Here is a 16383-nt window from a genome sequence, read left to right on the forward strand (position 1 = left end):
ACCCCAAATTCAGCTCAGGGCCAGGCGGCAGTCTGGTCTGGACTTGTTTCCATGCCTGGCTCATCGTTTCACTTATTTTTTTTTTTCAATATATTTTTTTGGGGGTGGGGGGGTGCATGGTCCAGGAATCGAACCCGGGTCTCTCCTCTGGAAGGCGAGCATTCTACCACTGAACCGTTTCACTTTCATAAGAGTCACTGGCCCAGCAGGACTGGAGACCCCGTTAGTGCCTGGTACAGACCAGGTCCTCCAGAGTCACGATCAGTTAATAGACTTCATTTTTTAGAGAAGTTTTAGGTTTACAGAACACTTGAGCAGAAAGCACTCCTTTCTTGCACACACAGCGTCTCTTAAAATTAACATCTGCACGCGTGGGCTGCGCCCGTGACAATCGAGAGCCGCTATGGGCCCTGGAAATGCCCCGGAATCCCCACCCCCCCCACCCCCTGCAAGCTCTGACCCTCCCTCTGTCCCTCTAGTTTGCCCTTTTTCACGGTGTCCTCTGGTTGCGATCACACTGCCTGCAGCCTTTGCAGATTGGCTTCTTTCTTTCAGCAATCCACGTTTAAAATTCCTCCATGCCTTTTCACAGCTTGATGGCTTATTTCTTTCTGTCATTGAGTTAACATTCCATTAGGATTTTCCTTTTTTGGGGGGTGGGGGTAAAATAAACTCAATACCACAATCACATGCCTTCAGGGGACCAGGCCTCGAATTCCAGCTTGTAGCAACCTCAGGCCGAGCACTTATCTCTCTGAGCTGCTGCTTCCTGATTTGTGAATTTGGGAGGATGGGAATAGTTGTTCTGTGGCTAGGGGTTTGCTGCCAGGTGACAGGTGTGCCCTGCACAGCTGCTGCTGATGGCTGGGCTTCCCGGGGCCTCCTTCACTGAAAGCATCCATTAACCCTTGGTTCCAGCCACCTGGACCTTTTTTTTTTAAAAACATGACTTTTTCTTAAATTAGTAAGAATGGTAGTGAAAATCACTGGTTGCTAATATCAGCCCGAGGCATTGGAAGGAGCAATACTGTGGGTATTTCCCCTCAGAATAGATACAGTGACGTTCTAACCCCCATACCCCAAAATGGGATTTTGTTTGGGAACGGAGTCATTGAAGAGGGAATTAGTTAAGTTAAAATGAGCCACACTGGAGTAGGGTGGGCTCTTACCCCATATGACTGGCGTCCTTATGGGATGGGGAGAAGATACCCATAACTAGAGACTCAGGGAGGAGATGCCACGTGACAACGGAGGCAGAGACAGGAGCGATGGTGCCACAAGCCAAGGAGTGCTGAGAGCTGCGGCAGACACCGGAAGCCGGAAGAGGCAAGGACAGCTGCTCTCCCACGGGTCTCAGAGGGACCTGGCCCTGCCGACACCTGGATTTCAGACTTCTGGTCCCCAGAACTCTCAGACAATAAACTTCTGTGCTTTCAAGCCCCTCAAGCATGTGGTAATTGAGTTGGCAGCTCTAGGAGACAAAGCCAGTCTGGAAGAATTTAAGAAAGGAGAAAAATTTAGGTGGGATTGGGTGCTCGAGTCAAATTGCTGCTACTTACTGCTTAATCTGTTTTATTTTTTTTCAGGTGGGGTAGGGGGTGGTGTATGGCCCGGGACTCGAACCCAGGCCTCCTGCATGGCGGGTGAACATTCTACCATTGGGCCATTCGTGCACCTGGTTACCACCAGTCATACTTGGCTTCTTCTATCCAAGTCTCAGTGGAGAATGTGAAGATTTTCTTGTTATCGAAAGTCGATGCAGATAGAATTACCGTGACCCAGAAATTCTACTTATAGACCCAAAATAAATGAAAACCTACGTTCTCAGAGAGACTCGTACACGCAGTTTCGTGGTGCATTACACAGAGCAGCCGAAAGTGGAAACAATGCAAATGTACAAGGAAACTGTGACCCACACATACAGTGGGATTATTATTTGGCCATAAAAGGAACCATGTCCCGATCCACACCACGTGAATGGCGGATCTCAGAAACATTACACCAAGTGAAAAATGCCAGATGCAAAGGACCTTGAAACTTATAACTCCACTCGGATGAAGGGTCCAGAATAGGCGGATCTGCAGAGACAGAGGCTGGGTGGCGGTGCCCAGGGGCTGGGACAATAGGAGTAACCATCCTGGGGTGATGGAAATGTTTTGGAACCAGAGAGAAGTGGTGGTTACATGACATCATGAAGACTCGAAGTGCCACTGAGTTGTGCGCTTTGAAATGGTTAACTGGGTGTTGTGCGAGTTTCACTTTAATTTAAAAAAAAAAAAAAGAAGAAAGAAAGCAAGAAAGACATAAAGGAACTGGAGAAATTCCAGAAAAGTCCACCAAAAAATAATAAAGGAACACATGGCTTTGTGTGCATGTTGTTTATTTATTTATTTTTTGCATGGGTAGGATCTGGGAATCGAACCCAGGTGTCCGGCATGGCAGGCAAGAATTCTGCCACCGCCCCATGTGTGTTTTTTTAAAGCAGGTTATTAGAGCAGAGTACCTGGGTCTGCCAAGGCTGGTGATGGTTCGTTTCACATGTCCGCCTGGCTAGGCTGCCGTGTCCAGGTGTTTGGTCAGCCACTGGGCTGGGTGTGGCTGTGAAGGTGTTTTGTGGATGAGACTGGCATCTACAGCCAGTAGCTTTACCTAAAGGACAGCGTCCTCCACCATGGGGTTATTTCCAGCCCCTTCTTTGCCTATTCTGAGTAATGTACTACAAATCTGCACGTTCAGGTTTCATTGATCATCCAGTCGGTGGAAGATCATAAGAGCAAAAACCTGAGGTTTCCTAAAACAACTTCAGCTCTTGCCTGAACTTCCAACCTGCCAGCCCCCCCTATGGATTTTGAACAATCGCATGAGCCAGTTCCTTAAAATAAATCTCTTTGTATATATATATATGGCATATATATATATATATATGTATGACACGAGGCCTTCTCTCTCCCCATCTGTCACCTACTAACTGTGACCAGACTTCCTCTGCTTATGAGATCCCCAGTTGGGCTGGATGAAGACCCATCCTAATTCAATGTGACCTCATTTTAACTAGTCACCTCTTCAAAGATCCCCCCTTATGAATGGGTTCACACACACAGATCTGGGGCTAGAATGGGAATGGTCCTTCGGGTGGGGAGGGGATGTGATTCCACCCACCCCCAGCAGCAATGCTGAGTCCTGCGGGCACAGGGGCAGAGGGCACTGAGACACAGCACGGCTACCCAATGTCACCCAGCTCCAGTGTGGACGCCTGGACCAGGCACAGGACTTTGAACTTCTCAAAGTCTTCTTACATCTCTTTTATTTGACCCTAAAGGCAACCGGTTCAGGAAAGGAGGGCAAATGCTACTATGGCCATTTTTATAATGAAATTGAAGCCTGGGATGGCTTTAGACAAGAGGAGAAAATATCATTTATTGGGCATCTAGCACATGCGAGGAATTTTACAGCCCGCTGCGAGGTGGAGGGTAGCACCCCGTTATTGGCGGGGAGACTGAGGCTCAGGGGCTGAGTGACAAGCTCAGCGCGATGGATGGAATCACGCCCTCCACAAGACACCGTCAAGTCCTAAGCCCTGGTCTCATGGATGTGAACTCTTCGAACATTCTGTGAGTTAAGGCGAGGCCAAAGTGGATCAGAGTGGGCCTTACTCCAAGATGACTGGGTCCTCAAAGGCAGGGGAGATTAGGACACACGGTAGGAGTGAGAAGGAGACGGACGGCCATGTGACGGAGGCGGAGTTGCATTGTGGAGTGCTGACAAGCCACAACCCCCATGCTACAGACTTCAGGGAAAGCACGCAGGCCAACACCAAAATCCTGCCCTTTAAGCCAACTAGTCTGTGGTGCTTTGTAACAGTAGCCCTGGCAGGCTAAGATGTTCAGGGTGATGCAAGGTGACACAGATTTTGGCTGCCTGGTGCAGAGCTCTCACCACTGCAGGCAGCCACTTTCCAGGCTGGATTGGATCTGTTAGGATGGCAAAAAACAAAAAGCCATCTTTCACTAGCTCCACCACCAAAGGGGATTGACTAGGTCATGCATTGGGAAGGTTCAGAGGTAATATGGATGTCAGGATGGGTTTGATCCAGCAGCTCGACAAGGGTATCAAAAACTTTTTCTTGTGGCCTCTGTCTTCCAGGATGGCATTTCTGTCCTTAAGCTGTTGTCCTCGTGGTGGCAAAAAGGCTTCCAGAGTTCCAGACCTCACATCTGCTACCATACCTCTCCTAGAGGCCCTTAGCAGGGAAATGTTTGTCATTGTTTTCCAGGAAGCTCCCAACAAGTTTTTCTTGAATGTCATTGGCCCAAATAGGAAAAAGCATCTATTCCTGAGGCAATCTCAGGAATGCTTCAGGCTGTTTGGCTGAGGTCTGGCCCACCTGAACCAGTCACTGGGGGACGGGGTTAGTGGAAGGAGGGCAAGGGGATTGGGGTCACCCTGGTCGTCTAGATGGCCAGAGCTCATCATGTGAACAGGCGGGCAGCCTGCCAGGCCAGGAGCTTCATGCTGGGTACATGTACCATACAGGGCCCAGGGCAATGCTGTGTAGCTGGGCATGGGGGGCTTGGTGGATGCTGGTGGGTGGTCACAGATAGTCCCCCAGGAATTCAGGGGGTTAATTTTCCACGTTCATCAGAGCTCAACAAACCGACTTGCATATCCATCAAAGCAGCAGAGCTTCTGAATGTATGCAGGGACCACTTTCTGGATTCTGTGGGATGGAAAGAATTAGATGAAAAGGCTCCCAAAGACATGGCATCCTCCCCGGTTTCTGGAGGAGACTTCCAGCCCCAGAGGCCAGGACCCCACGAACCTGCAGAGGTGGGCAGCGGAGGGCCTGCCACTACCTAATTAATTCAGGCACAGGTAGCCCTTAGCCAGGGGGGAGGATGTGGGGTTGGGTGCATGCCCCTGGGTGTCCCTGGAGTGTGATGGACAGAGCAGGCAGCACTGGGCCTGGCAGCCTGGGCGGTGGGTCCACGCAACCAGGTAGGGTGAGCCCGGCACCTGGAGGCCGAAAGCTCAGCCAGGTTGTTTGACAGGGAGCTCAGCTTGGCACCCGCCTGCCCCAACCTGCAGGGCACATCGATTTCACTTTCATCAGTTGCAGATAGAGAGAACGTAGGTAGTTAATTCTGGGCCCCAGGCTGTTCTGTGCATCTTTTTTTTTTTTTCCTGGTTATTGCCTGGAACTCATTCAAGTTCACCCAGCTCCTGGCTCTGGGCGCCCACAGGCTCCTCTGGGTTCCAGCGTTCATTTATTTATCCAGCGATCTTTTCTGAGCTGTGCCCGGGTGCCGGCCCCATGCAGGGTGCTGGGGAAGCAGAGATCAGGGAGAGAGGCCCCTGGAGCACGCCATCGAGTGGGGAAGACAGATGCTCACAAGTGGGGCGCGCTGTGGGGCGGGTCCTGTGTTGACGGGGAGGAGCAGGGGCTGCAGGAGCTCCCCTGATGCTGGGAGGGGTCTGGGCACTGAACCAGGAGAGGGCTTGGCATGCTTGGGGCACACAAGTACTGTGGGAGTGTTGGGGGATGGGTGTGCATGTGTAGGGAGGGGTGGCGGTAGAAAAATGAGGCCCTGTGGGTAACTGAGGCTGGATGGGAAAGAATAAGAAAGGAATGGAGAACCAAAAGCAGCGGATAGACAGATGGGTTTATGTGACCACGAGCACCTGCCAGGCCGTGAGTGTGGAGTGTGGAGCAGGGGGAGGCGCAGGCGGGCGGGTCAGGGAGGAGGGCGGTGCAGGGAGGAGGGCGGGTCAGGGAGGAGGGCGGGTCAGGGAGGAGGGCGGATGCAGGGAGGAGGGCGGGTCAGGGAGGAGGGCGGGTGCAGGGAGGAGGGCGGGTCAGGGAGGAGGGCGGGTCAGGGAGGAGGGCGGGTGCAGGGAGGAGGGCGGGTCAGGGAGGAGGGCGGTGCAGGGGCCGGGGCGGGGATGGGCCGTCAAGGCCGGGCAGTGAGGGCGGAGCCCGGGGCAGACCTGATTCCTCATTGGGTGTCTTGGGTGGCAAGACTCAAAGTTACCAGGTGGCCGACACTCCCTTTTTCCAGTGTATGGACAGATGAATAAGAAAAAAAAGACAAATAAATAAATAGATAATACGGGGCGTGGGGGTATGGGATGTTTGGGGGGTTCTTGGTTACTTTCACTTTTATTTTTATCCTTATCGTTAGTGAGTAATGAAAATGTTCAAAAGTCGATTGTGATAATGAAAGTGTAACTATACGATGAGGCTGTGAGCCAGCGATTGTACACTTTGGATGATTACATGGTATGTGGCTACATCTCAGTAAAACTGCATGAAAAAAATATTATTAAAAAAAAAAGAAGAGTCGAGGTGACCTTCCAGGTATCTGCAAATATCTGTCTGTGGAGAAGCTCCAGTTACAGGACTCAGGGATGGGGGGTGGGCTTGGGTGGGTGTTGGGGATTGAATCACGTGCCCCGCTAAAGACACGTCCAAGTCCTCAGCCCAGTTGGTGTGAATCCATCTGCAAATAAGATCTTCCAAGATTCTGCTGGGGTCGAACGGAACCAGGGTGGGCTTTAGTCCAATGGGACTGGAGTCCTTATAAGCAAAGGAAATTTGGCTTTAGCAGTCAAGAAGCCACAGGAGGACACCAAAGGGGGCTTCGCCACATGGTGGAAGCCAAGATGGGCGGCCGCCAAGTCGCCACCAGGACCCTAACGATTTTGGAGCAAGCATGGCTCTGCTGACAACTTGATGTTGGATTACTAGCCTCCAAAACTAGGAGACAAAAATTCCCGTTGTCTGACCCACCCACTGTGCGGTGTTTGTCGCAGCAGCCTTGGCAAACTGAGACAGTAGGGGAGATGACTTTCGGTGCCAAAGCGCCCATGGGACATCTGGAGAGTATCCAAAGGGCCAAGGGTCTGGAATACAGCACAGACCCAGGGTGCACAGGGAGGGGTGGAGGGCCAGCACAGTCGTTGCTCTCATTTTGCACATTCCCTTCCAGTCTCTGCTCCCGTGAGAGACAGCGCCGCGTGCCAGGTGCAGACAACCTGGGCTTGGAGTCCGGCTGCAGCATCCCTCAGCTGTGTAGTCACTGAACAGAACGCCTGTATCCTGGTCTGAATATGGGAATCACAGCACCCTCTGCAAAAGGTTGTCACCAACGTTCGCTGAGACGATGAGCTGAGCCTCCTGCCGGGCATGTGCTGAGCAAGACACAGCACGTGGACATTGCCTTCTAACCCACGCCACTTCCCAATCCTCAAGACACGAACCGTCCTTGCAGGCTGTCTTCATGCCATCGGGGGGTGGAGCTCGGCTCTGGGGGAATGGGTGTTTTCCAGGTCATTCTACTGAAACAGCCAGGAGGCTTCCAAACAAAGCCCTGGCGTTCATGGACAGCACAGCATGGTCATGTAAACTATCTGTGTCCTCTGTCACTCTAGCTTTGGGGGCAGGGCTACCGGAGACAAGTTCAGGTGGTTTTGCATCACGTAATTAATTCACGTAATAAAACTGCTTTGCAGGGGATTATTCCTTAAAGACGGTTTGGAGGCACCAACCAATCTAGCAGCATCCAGGTGGGAAACACATCGAATACATTAGTGCTTTAAATTAAGGGCACCTGCTGTCTGATCCTTGGGGATGATGAGCCCCACTCAAGCATTCAGACAGCTTTCTGTTTTTCATATGTCGTGTTCTGGCATTAGACAATGAGATGCATATGCTGGACCCAGGAGAACAGCTCATCCAAATCTTCTTCTCAGAGGGCTTGTGATTTTAGTGGAAATAATGAACATAGACAAATACTGACTGCCTCGCCCTTACTATGAGGTTGAGGAAATTCAAGTTGAGAGAGCACCTGAGCTGGGTGTGTGGGGGCTCACCTCATGGCCTCCATGTGTCTGTCCAAACAGTCAAGATCTATTTTGCTCCAGCCTAAGGCAGACCTCAAAAGCTGTTCAAAAAAGAAAGACCCCAAAGACATTCAAAATTCAAAAGTTGGATTGGGGATCTGTATGCCAGAACAAATGGAATTTTTCCAATGAAAAATTCAGTTACATCTGGTTTGCTCATATCAGTTATAGTTCATACAGTTTCTCTGATATATCGTTAGAAGAATCCCAGATAGAAGGCTTGATTATACATCTTTAATGGTGCCAGCTTTGACAAAAAATAAGAGAAGAATGCACTTAAGGATCTAGGAGACTCCAGTAAGCACTAAATGCACAATATACTTGGCAGTTTCTTCCTTCAGTCAGCAGTGTAATTAAATCCCCATAGTGTCAATTAGTGTAACACTATGCTAATTGCTATGGGGACTAAACATAATAGGAGATCAATAAATGCTCCTTGGAAGGATGGAAGGATGGATGGATGGATGGATGGATGGATGGATGGACAGTTAGATGGATTGTTGGCTGGATGGTTGAATGGATAGATGGATGGTTGGATAGATGGGTGGTTAGATGGATGGATCTTTGTGTAGATGGATGAATGGAGGGATGGATTATTGGATGTATCATTGGATGGATGGTTGGGCAGATGGACAGATAAATGAGTAAAGATAGAGAAGGACATGTGTCCTCAAGTCATCACAACAATTCCTCACATTTCCATAGCATGTTATATTGACAAAGGAATTTTCACCTACCCATCTTGTCCGGTCCTTGCTGTAAGACCTTTGCTAATTACAGCATATGAACATCTTTGTTTGTCCTTTGACTAACACCAGGGTGGGGGACGAGGACTTCCTGGTTTCCATATGGACAGCTTTGCTGCTCTGTGTTTTAGGCCAGCCCCATTTGTCAAAAACAACAGTACAACGTCTGGGGAAAGTTTAGCCCCACATAGACTCCTTCTACCTCAGATAAGAGAAGAAGCTTTCATTTCACTGAGTTTTATTAGATTTAAGCCTCAGGTGGAAATGTGGAGGATATGGAGAAAAGCCTAAGATGACACACAGGGAAGGAATTACCAGACAGAGCAGGACAGACTTTGGGCATTTTTCATTTGTTGAAATCATGTAACGGGGAGAGCTATTTCCAAGGATCCTTGTTATGAGACACGGCCACCACCAGCAGATAGAAATCCAGGTCATCCAATTAACCTTGGTTCCCATGACAACCAACAGGGCGAGACACCTCCCTCCCCCAGGCAAGGAAGCATCTCTACAGTGGCCTTGGGGAGAGAAGAGAGGGGTCTGGGAGGGAAAAGATGGCCAGTTAAGAGGATAGGGTCTGTGCCAGTTTGAATCTGTTGTGTACCCCAGAAAAGTTGAGTTTTTAAATCCTCATTCAATATTGCTGGGTGGGAGCTTTTTGATTGTTTCCGTGGAGATGTGTCTCCATCCATTCAAGGTGGGGTTGCTTACTGGAGCCCTTTAAGAGGGAACCATTTTGGAGAAAGCTTTAGAGCTACTAGAACCAACAGAGCCAACAGAATGGACAGAGCCCTGGGGAAACCATCGAATTAAAAGCTAGCAGACATCACCACGTACCTTCCCAGCTGAGAGAGAAATTCTGAATATGATCAGCCTTCTTGAACCAGGTATCTTTCCCTGGATGCCTTTGGGGAAACCATCGAATTAAAAGCTAGCAGACGTCACCACGTACCTTCCCAGCTGAGAGAGAAATTCTGAACATGATCAGCCTTCTTGAACCAGGTATCTTTCCCTGGATGCCTTTGATTGGACATTTTTATAGGTTTGCTTTAATTTGGACATTTCCATGGCCTTAGAACTGTAAACTAGCAACTTAGTAAATTCCCCCTTTTTAAAGCTGCTTCTATTTCTGGTATATCGCATTCGGCAGCTAGCAAACAGGGCAGTAACTACATTCCTTCCAGAAAGATCTCAAATAATCGGAAACTGAGGCCAAGACTCCATTCTGGTATGCCTGTTCTCATGTGCTCCTGTGCTCTGGGGCAGTACAGGGTAAAGAGATGGAAGAGTTTAGCCTGGGGACAAGGGACAGATGCAGTGGCCAGAATTAAGTATCTTTAAGTTAGTGATGTGTGGAGGTCACGCTGGCTTCGAGAATGCCACGGCTCTTAAGTCCTGTGTCCAGAGGAATCACTAATTGATAGGGGCATGGGGTCTTAGCTCCTGTTCGAATTTATGTGTGTATATTTTTAGGTTAGCTAATTTGAGTAAAAGCAAAACAAAAGAAAAATGAGTGTGTGTGTCGGGGGGAGGGCAGGGATCCTTTGAGCCGCAGTTATAGTTTTGGCCTCGAGATGTTTCTGGCTCGTATTCAATCTGTGCTAATTGATGTTTGTCTTTTTCTCCGTGAAGGCTGCCAACCCTGTGTCATTAGGACATTGAAACCACAACTATTTCCGATGCTGAGCTGTAGTTCTTTCCCATCAGGGTCGGATGCCGCAGCAATTATCATTAATAAAAAAACAGTTGGATAAGAAATTTGCTTTGTAGGCTTACCTAAATTCATAGACTAGTCTTGTGACCCGATAAACTTTCCTTTTATCGGCTCCGGAAACTTCACAGGCATCTGCCTGCACACGACAAATAGGAACCTAGATCTCTTGATTTCTGTCCAACGCCTTCTCCTACCCCCAAATATTGTGGATGACACCCTCAGCAGAAACCAAAGGACTCCCCTGATACAGAAGCCCCCGAGATCCCAGAGGGAGTCATAAGAGCGGCTCCATTTTTCTGATTCCATCATGGCCACCCTTGGTGGGGGGGAAGCTATTTTTTTTAGAAGTTCCATCTTTCTACCGTGGAAGGTTTTGAAGTATTTGTTCCCCATGTCTGCAGTGGTGGGCTAGACCGGGAGAATGTGGGCAGGGTTAGAAATAAGAAAAACCGTACGTGAGGTGGAGGGACCAGCCCTGGCAGGAGGTGAGGCTGGCGGTACGAGGTAGCAAGGCTAATGGGGAGTCTGCCAGAGCGAGACACTCAGCCGTGCCCTTGGCAGCCAGCCTTGAACATGAGCGGCCCTCCCTTTCCAGCCAAGAAGCAGATTCTTTGGTTCCCTAAATGCCCTTTTTTTTTCTTTCAATCTTTTTATTTTTATTTTTATTTATTTATTTTTTCCATATTTCAGGTGCAGCTTCATTCAGTGTTCCAACCTAGTTACATTACACTTAGGTATTATTGTGCTGTCCATTTTTGAGTTTTTGTATCTAGTCCTGTTGCACAGTCTGTATCCCTTCAGCTCCAATTACCCATTATCTTACCCTGTTTCTAACTCCTGCTGGTCTCTGTTACCAATGATATATTCCAAGCTGATTCTCGAATGTCGGTTCACATCAGTGGGACCTTACAGTATTTGTCCTTTAGTTTTTGGCTAGACTCACTCAGCATAATGTTCTCTAGGTCCATCTATGTTATTACATGCTTCATAAGTTTAGTCTGTCTTAAAGCTGCATAATATTCCATCGTAGGTATACACCACAGTTTGTTTAGCCACTCGTCTGTTGATGGGCATTTTGGCTGTTTCCTTCTCTTTGAAATTGTAGATAATGCTGCTATAAACACTGATGTGCAAATGTCCGTCTGTGTCTTTGCCCTTAAGTCCTTTGAGTAGATACCTAGCAGTGGTATTGCTGGGTCGTAATCCATTCTGCCATTCTATGTCTTTTGATTGGGAAATTCAGTCCATTAACTTTTAGTGTTATTACTGTTTGGATAATATTTTCCTCTACCATTTTGGCTTTTGTATTATATATATCATATCTGATTTTCCTTCTTTCTACACTTTACTCCATACCTCTCTCTTCTGTCTTTTCGTATCTGACTCTAGTGCTCCCTTTAGTATTTCTTGCAGAGCTGGTCTCTTGGTCACAAATTCTCTCAGTGACTTTTTGTCTATAAATGTTTTAATTTCTCCTTCATTTTTGAAGGACAATTTTGCTGGATATAGGAGTCTTGGTTGGCAGTTTTTCTCTTTTAGTGATTTAAATATATCATCCCACTGTCTTCTAGCTTCCATGGTTTCTGCTGAGAAATCTACACATAGTCTTATTGGGTTTCCCTTGTATGTGACAGATTGTTTTTCTCTTGCTGCCTTCAAGATCCTCTCTTTCTCTTTGACCTCTGACATTGTAACTAGTAAATGTCTTGGAGAACGCCTATTTGGGTCTATTCTCTTTGGGGTGCGCTGCACTTCTTGGATCTGTATATTTAGGTCTTTCATAAGAGTTGGGAAATTTTCAGTGATAATTTCTTCCATTAGTTTTTCTCCTCCTTTTCCCTTCTCTTCTCCTTCTGGGACACCCACAACACGTATATTTGTGCGCTTCATATTGTCATTCAGTTCCCTGATTCCCTGCTCAAGTTTTTCCATTCTTTTCCCTATAGTTTCTGTTTCTTTTTGGAATTCAGTTGTTCCATCCTCCAGTTCACTAATTGTAGCTTCTGTCTCTTTAGATCTACCATTGTAGTTATCCATTTTTTTTTCCATTTTTTCTTCTTTGTCCTTCACTCCCACAAGTTCTGTGATTTGTTTTTTCAGATTTTCTATTTCTTCTTTTTGTTCAGCCCATATCTTCTTCATGTCCTCCCTCAATTTATTGATTTGGTTTTTGAAGAGTTTTTCCATTTCTGTTCGTATATTCAGCATTAGTTGTCTCAGCTCCTGTATCTCATTTGAACTATTGGTTTGTTCCTTTGATTGGGCCATATCTTCAATTTTCCGAGCGTCATCCATTATTTTCTGCTGGTGTCTGGGCATTTGATCAGATCTCCCTGGGTGTGGGACCCAGCTGGTTGAAAGGTTTTTCTGTGGAATCTCTGGGCTCTGTTTTTCTTTTCCTGCCCAGTAGGTGGCACTCGTGGCGGTCGTCTGTCTGCGGGGCAGTCGGCCCGGGAAACCGCGCGTGGAGGCGGGGGTCGCTGGCTGCCGCGGCTTGGGAAAGTGCCGGTCCTAATTGCCCAGCTGGCCCGAGACGCCAAACGTGACGGGAGGGCCCCGCTATCCAATGTTCCCAGTCAGACCGGGGAGCCACGTGCGTGGAGGGGACCCCAGACGCCAGCCACCCCAGCCGGGAAAACGTGCACCCCTCGGGTATCTCACAGCAGCAGATTCTCCCTACCCGTTCAGCCGTTCCAGAATGGGGTACGCTGTCTTTTTTGGTCTCTGTCGTGACTCCGGGAGCTGTTTCGTATTGTTTCTGTTTCTTTAGTTGCTTTTCTGGAGGAGGAACTAAGACCCACGCGTCTTACTAAGCCGCCATCTTCTCCGGAAGTCCCTCAATCTTTTTATTTTTTAATGTAATTTTATTGGGATGTATTCACACACCAGGCACTTCCTCCAAAGGATACAAGGTATCATCCCATGTCCAATGTGCTTTGTCATGGCTTGCTCCCTCCAGGTGCTGGCCATGTCGTAGGCGTATGCCCCTCAGCTCATGGATAGGACATGGCCTCGTGGTCACAACCCCACCTTCCCTCCTTCAGTGTAGGAAGCGGTAGAAATGATCCACCTAAGGTGAAGTGACCTGAGACAGAGCTGGGCTCACTTTCACCTCCCACTGGCTGGTCAGCTTTGGGCAGGTCCTTTAACCTCAATGAACCTCAGTTTTCTCATCCGTATAATGGGTACGACCTGATGGCTACCTAAAGGAACAGTGTAAGGCCCGAATAAAATGATGGATGCACAGATGAAAGCTGTGACATGTGCTCTTCATACTTGACACGGTGTTTCCCTTGGCCCCTGCCCCCTGTGCTCTGTCAGGGGCACACCTGCAAAAGCGAAAGATTTAGGGAGAGCCTAGGAGGGACAGAGACTCCCAGCCCCCTGCTTTCCTCCTGGCCCCAAGGGTTCTGTGCCAGCCATCCTGTACCTGAATCAGGATCCTTCCAGAAGGAATCTACCTGAAGTGCAAAAGAGCCCCTTGTTCCTTCTGGGACTTCAACCACAGCCCTCATCACTCAGGGGCACGGGGAGCCAATGGTTTAAATGTCTCTCTCCCTGTCCCTCTCGAGGTCGGACATGAGCCACCTGATGGGGGTGGGGGGTGGGGACCAGGGTTTCACAGCTCAGCCCCTCCAGTGGCAAATGGGCCACATGGGCTCCATGGGGCCTTCTTGGGGGAGCAGCGGGGAGGCTGAGTCACGGTGGGCCACCAAGGGCCCCGAAGGAGGTTGACAAGTTGATTTTATCTGACTTCCTGTGCATGTCAGTGAATGCCCCCCTCCAGCCCTGCGCTAAAACGCGGTGTGACATGTGCCAGCAGCCCGGGCAGACGCCAATGACCCTCAGAAACAAGGGAAAGGAAGGAAACCCACGGGAGCTGCGTGGCTGTCCTTGTCCGCCCCCTCCCCGTTAGGGGTTTGGAGGGTGGGTGGGGGCGGGAGCCTTTTTTTTTCTTCGCTTTTTGAACATGCGACAAAAAAATGAGTAAGAGCCGAAGGAACAGTCAAGTGTCGGCTTTGGAGTGGTCTGCGGGCGGCAGACGGGGCCGCCTTCCCTCTCTGCGGTGACACAACGCAGAACACAATGGCCTCTTTGTGTCGCCTGCCTGCTCAGAGCCGCGCCTAGGCTGGGCCCAGGAGGTGCGCTGGGGGAAAGGAATGGAGGGAGGGAAGGGGTTCGGCCGGGAATCGAGGGGCTGGGGGCTGGAATTCTGGCCCCCCATGTCCCCCCCAGCCCTCCCAGAGGGCCCGAAGCCCTCGTCTCTGTCGGTCTCTTCCTGAATCTCTTTATAAAGAGAGAGGACACGATCGCGTGACTCACAGCCTCGAGTGAGCAGTGCTGGGTCTGCAGGAGGCAACCAGGAAACCCGGAGGGGAAAACGTGCTGGGAAGGGCACGTTCCATCCCGGGCACCGCTGAGATTTTTTGGCAGATTCTCAGCAGAGGTTATTAAGGGCCACCCCCCGCGAGAAGTCTCAGGCTGGCTGCTGAGGGCAGGGACACGGCAAGTCACTGGCAGCCCAGAGCCTGGGGGGCAGCAGTGCCAGGAGCTGTTACCCGCTCCTTCCATGGTGACTTGTTAAGCCTCTCTGGGGGCAAGAACCCTTCTAGACCCTGCAGCTACCCTGGTGACTGGGTCCTCTCTTGTGGAGCTCACATGGCAGGGACGTTTGTGCTGGAAACTGGCAGTCTGTTTGGGTTTGCTAAAGCTGCTGGAATACAATATACCAGGAATGGGTTGGCTTTGCCAATGGGAATTGATTAGTTTACAAATTTACAGCGCTGAAGCTGTGAAAATGTCCCAATTAAGGCATCAACAGGATGATACCTTCTGCGAGGAAAGGCTGCTGGCATCCGGGGCTCCTCTGTCACTCGGGAAGGCACCTGACGATGTCTGCTGGTCCTTCCATCCTGGGTTTCGTTGCTTTCAGGTTTGGGCTCTGTCTGTTTCTGTGGGTGCTAGCTTGCTTCTCCAGGGGCTTTCCTCCCCAAACTCTCTGGGTACTTTTCTTTCTTATAAAGGACTCCAGTAAAGGATTATGGTCCACCTTGAGTGGGTGGGGTCACATCTCCATGGAAACCACCTAATCAAAAGGTCTGCCCTCAGTGGTTCTGCACCCACAGAGATGGAGTAAAAGAACACGGCCTTCTCTGGGATCCAGAACAGCTTCAAAGCAGCACACACTCTTACACCAGTTTGGCTGGAGCACCTGGAAGCCTGTCCTCAGTGTGACATAGGAGCGTTCAGATAAGTGGGCTGTTAGGGGTTGAATCATGTCCCCCCCCAAAAAAGAGATATGCTCAAGTCCTAACCTCGGGTCCAGGCAATATGAACCCATCTGCAAATAGGATCCTTGAAGATGTCATTGGTTAAGATGAGTTATTAGTTAAACTGGATTCAGGTGAGCCTTTCATCCCGCAGGACTGATGTCCTTATAAGCAGAGGGAGTTTGGACAGTAAGAGAGAGACAGAGACAGCGGGAGAGAGAGAGAGAGAAGGCCGTGTGACGAAGGCAGGGACCAGGCTGTGCTGCCCCAAGCCGAGAAACGCCACTGGCAGCCCCCTGTGGACCTCAGGGGGAGTCTGGCCCTCCCGACACTTGCCTTCAGATTTCTGGCCTCCAGTACTGGAAGACAATCCATTCCGGTTGTTTTAAGCCACTGGTTTGTGGCGCTTTGTTGCAGCCTCTCCAGTAAACTAAGATGGCTGGGGTGATAGGAGAAGTTCTCCAATGGTGTGTGTCTTCGAGGAGCTGATCTCCTCAAGGAGGAGACGCATGCAGGCAATGGCGAGGCGTCCTGAAGCATCCTGAACGATCAGGGAAGTGAGGGCAAGAAGACTCACCTGGGAGGGTTGAATCATGGGCTCAAGGCTTCCTCTGCAGAGCAGGCTGTCACCCTCAAGAGACAGTGAGTTCTCAGTCTGTAGGACTGTAATTGGAGTTAATACCCAATTTATATAAAGAAAGGTTGCGTCAAGCAGAGAGAGAAGGGCAGGGAAAAGGACCCCTTCCACCACCTG

The sequence above is a fragment of the Tamandua tetradactyla genome, chromosome 23 (genome assembly GCF_023851605.1).
Source record: "Tamandua tetradactyla isolate mTamTet1 chromosome 23, mTamTet1.pri, whole genome shotgun sequence".
NCBI lineage: Eukaryota > Metazoa > Chordata > Mammalia > Pilosa > Myrmecophagidae > Tamandua > Tamandua tetradactyla.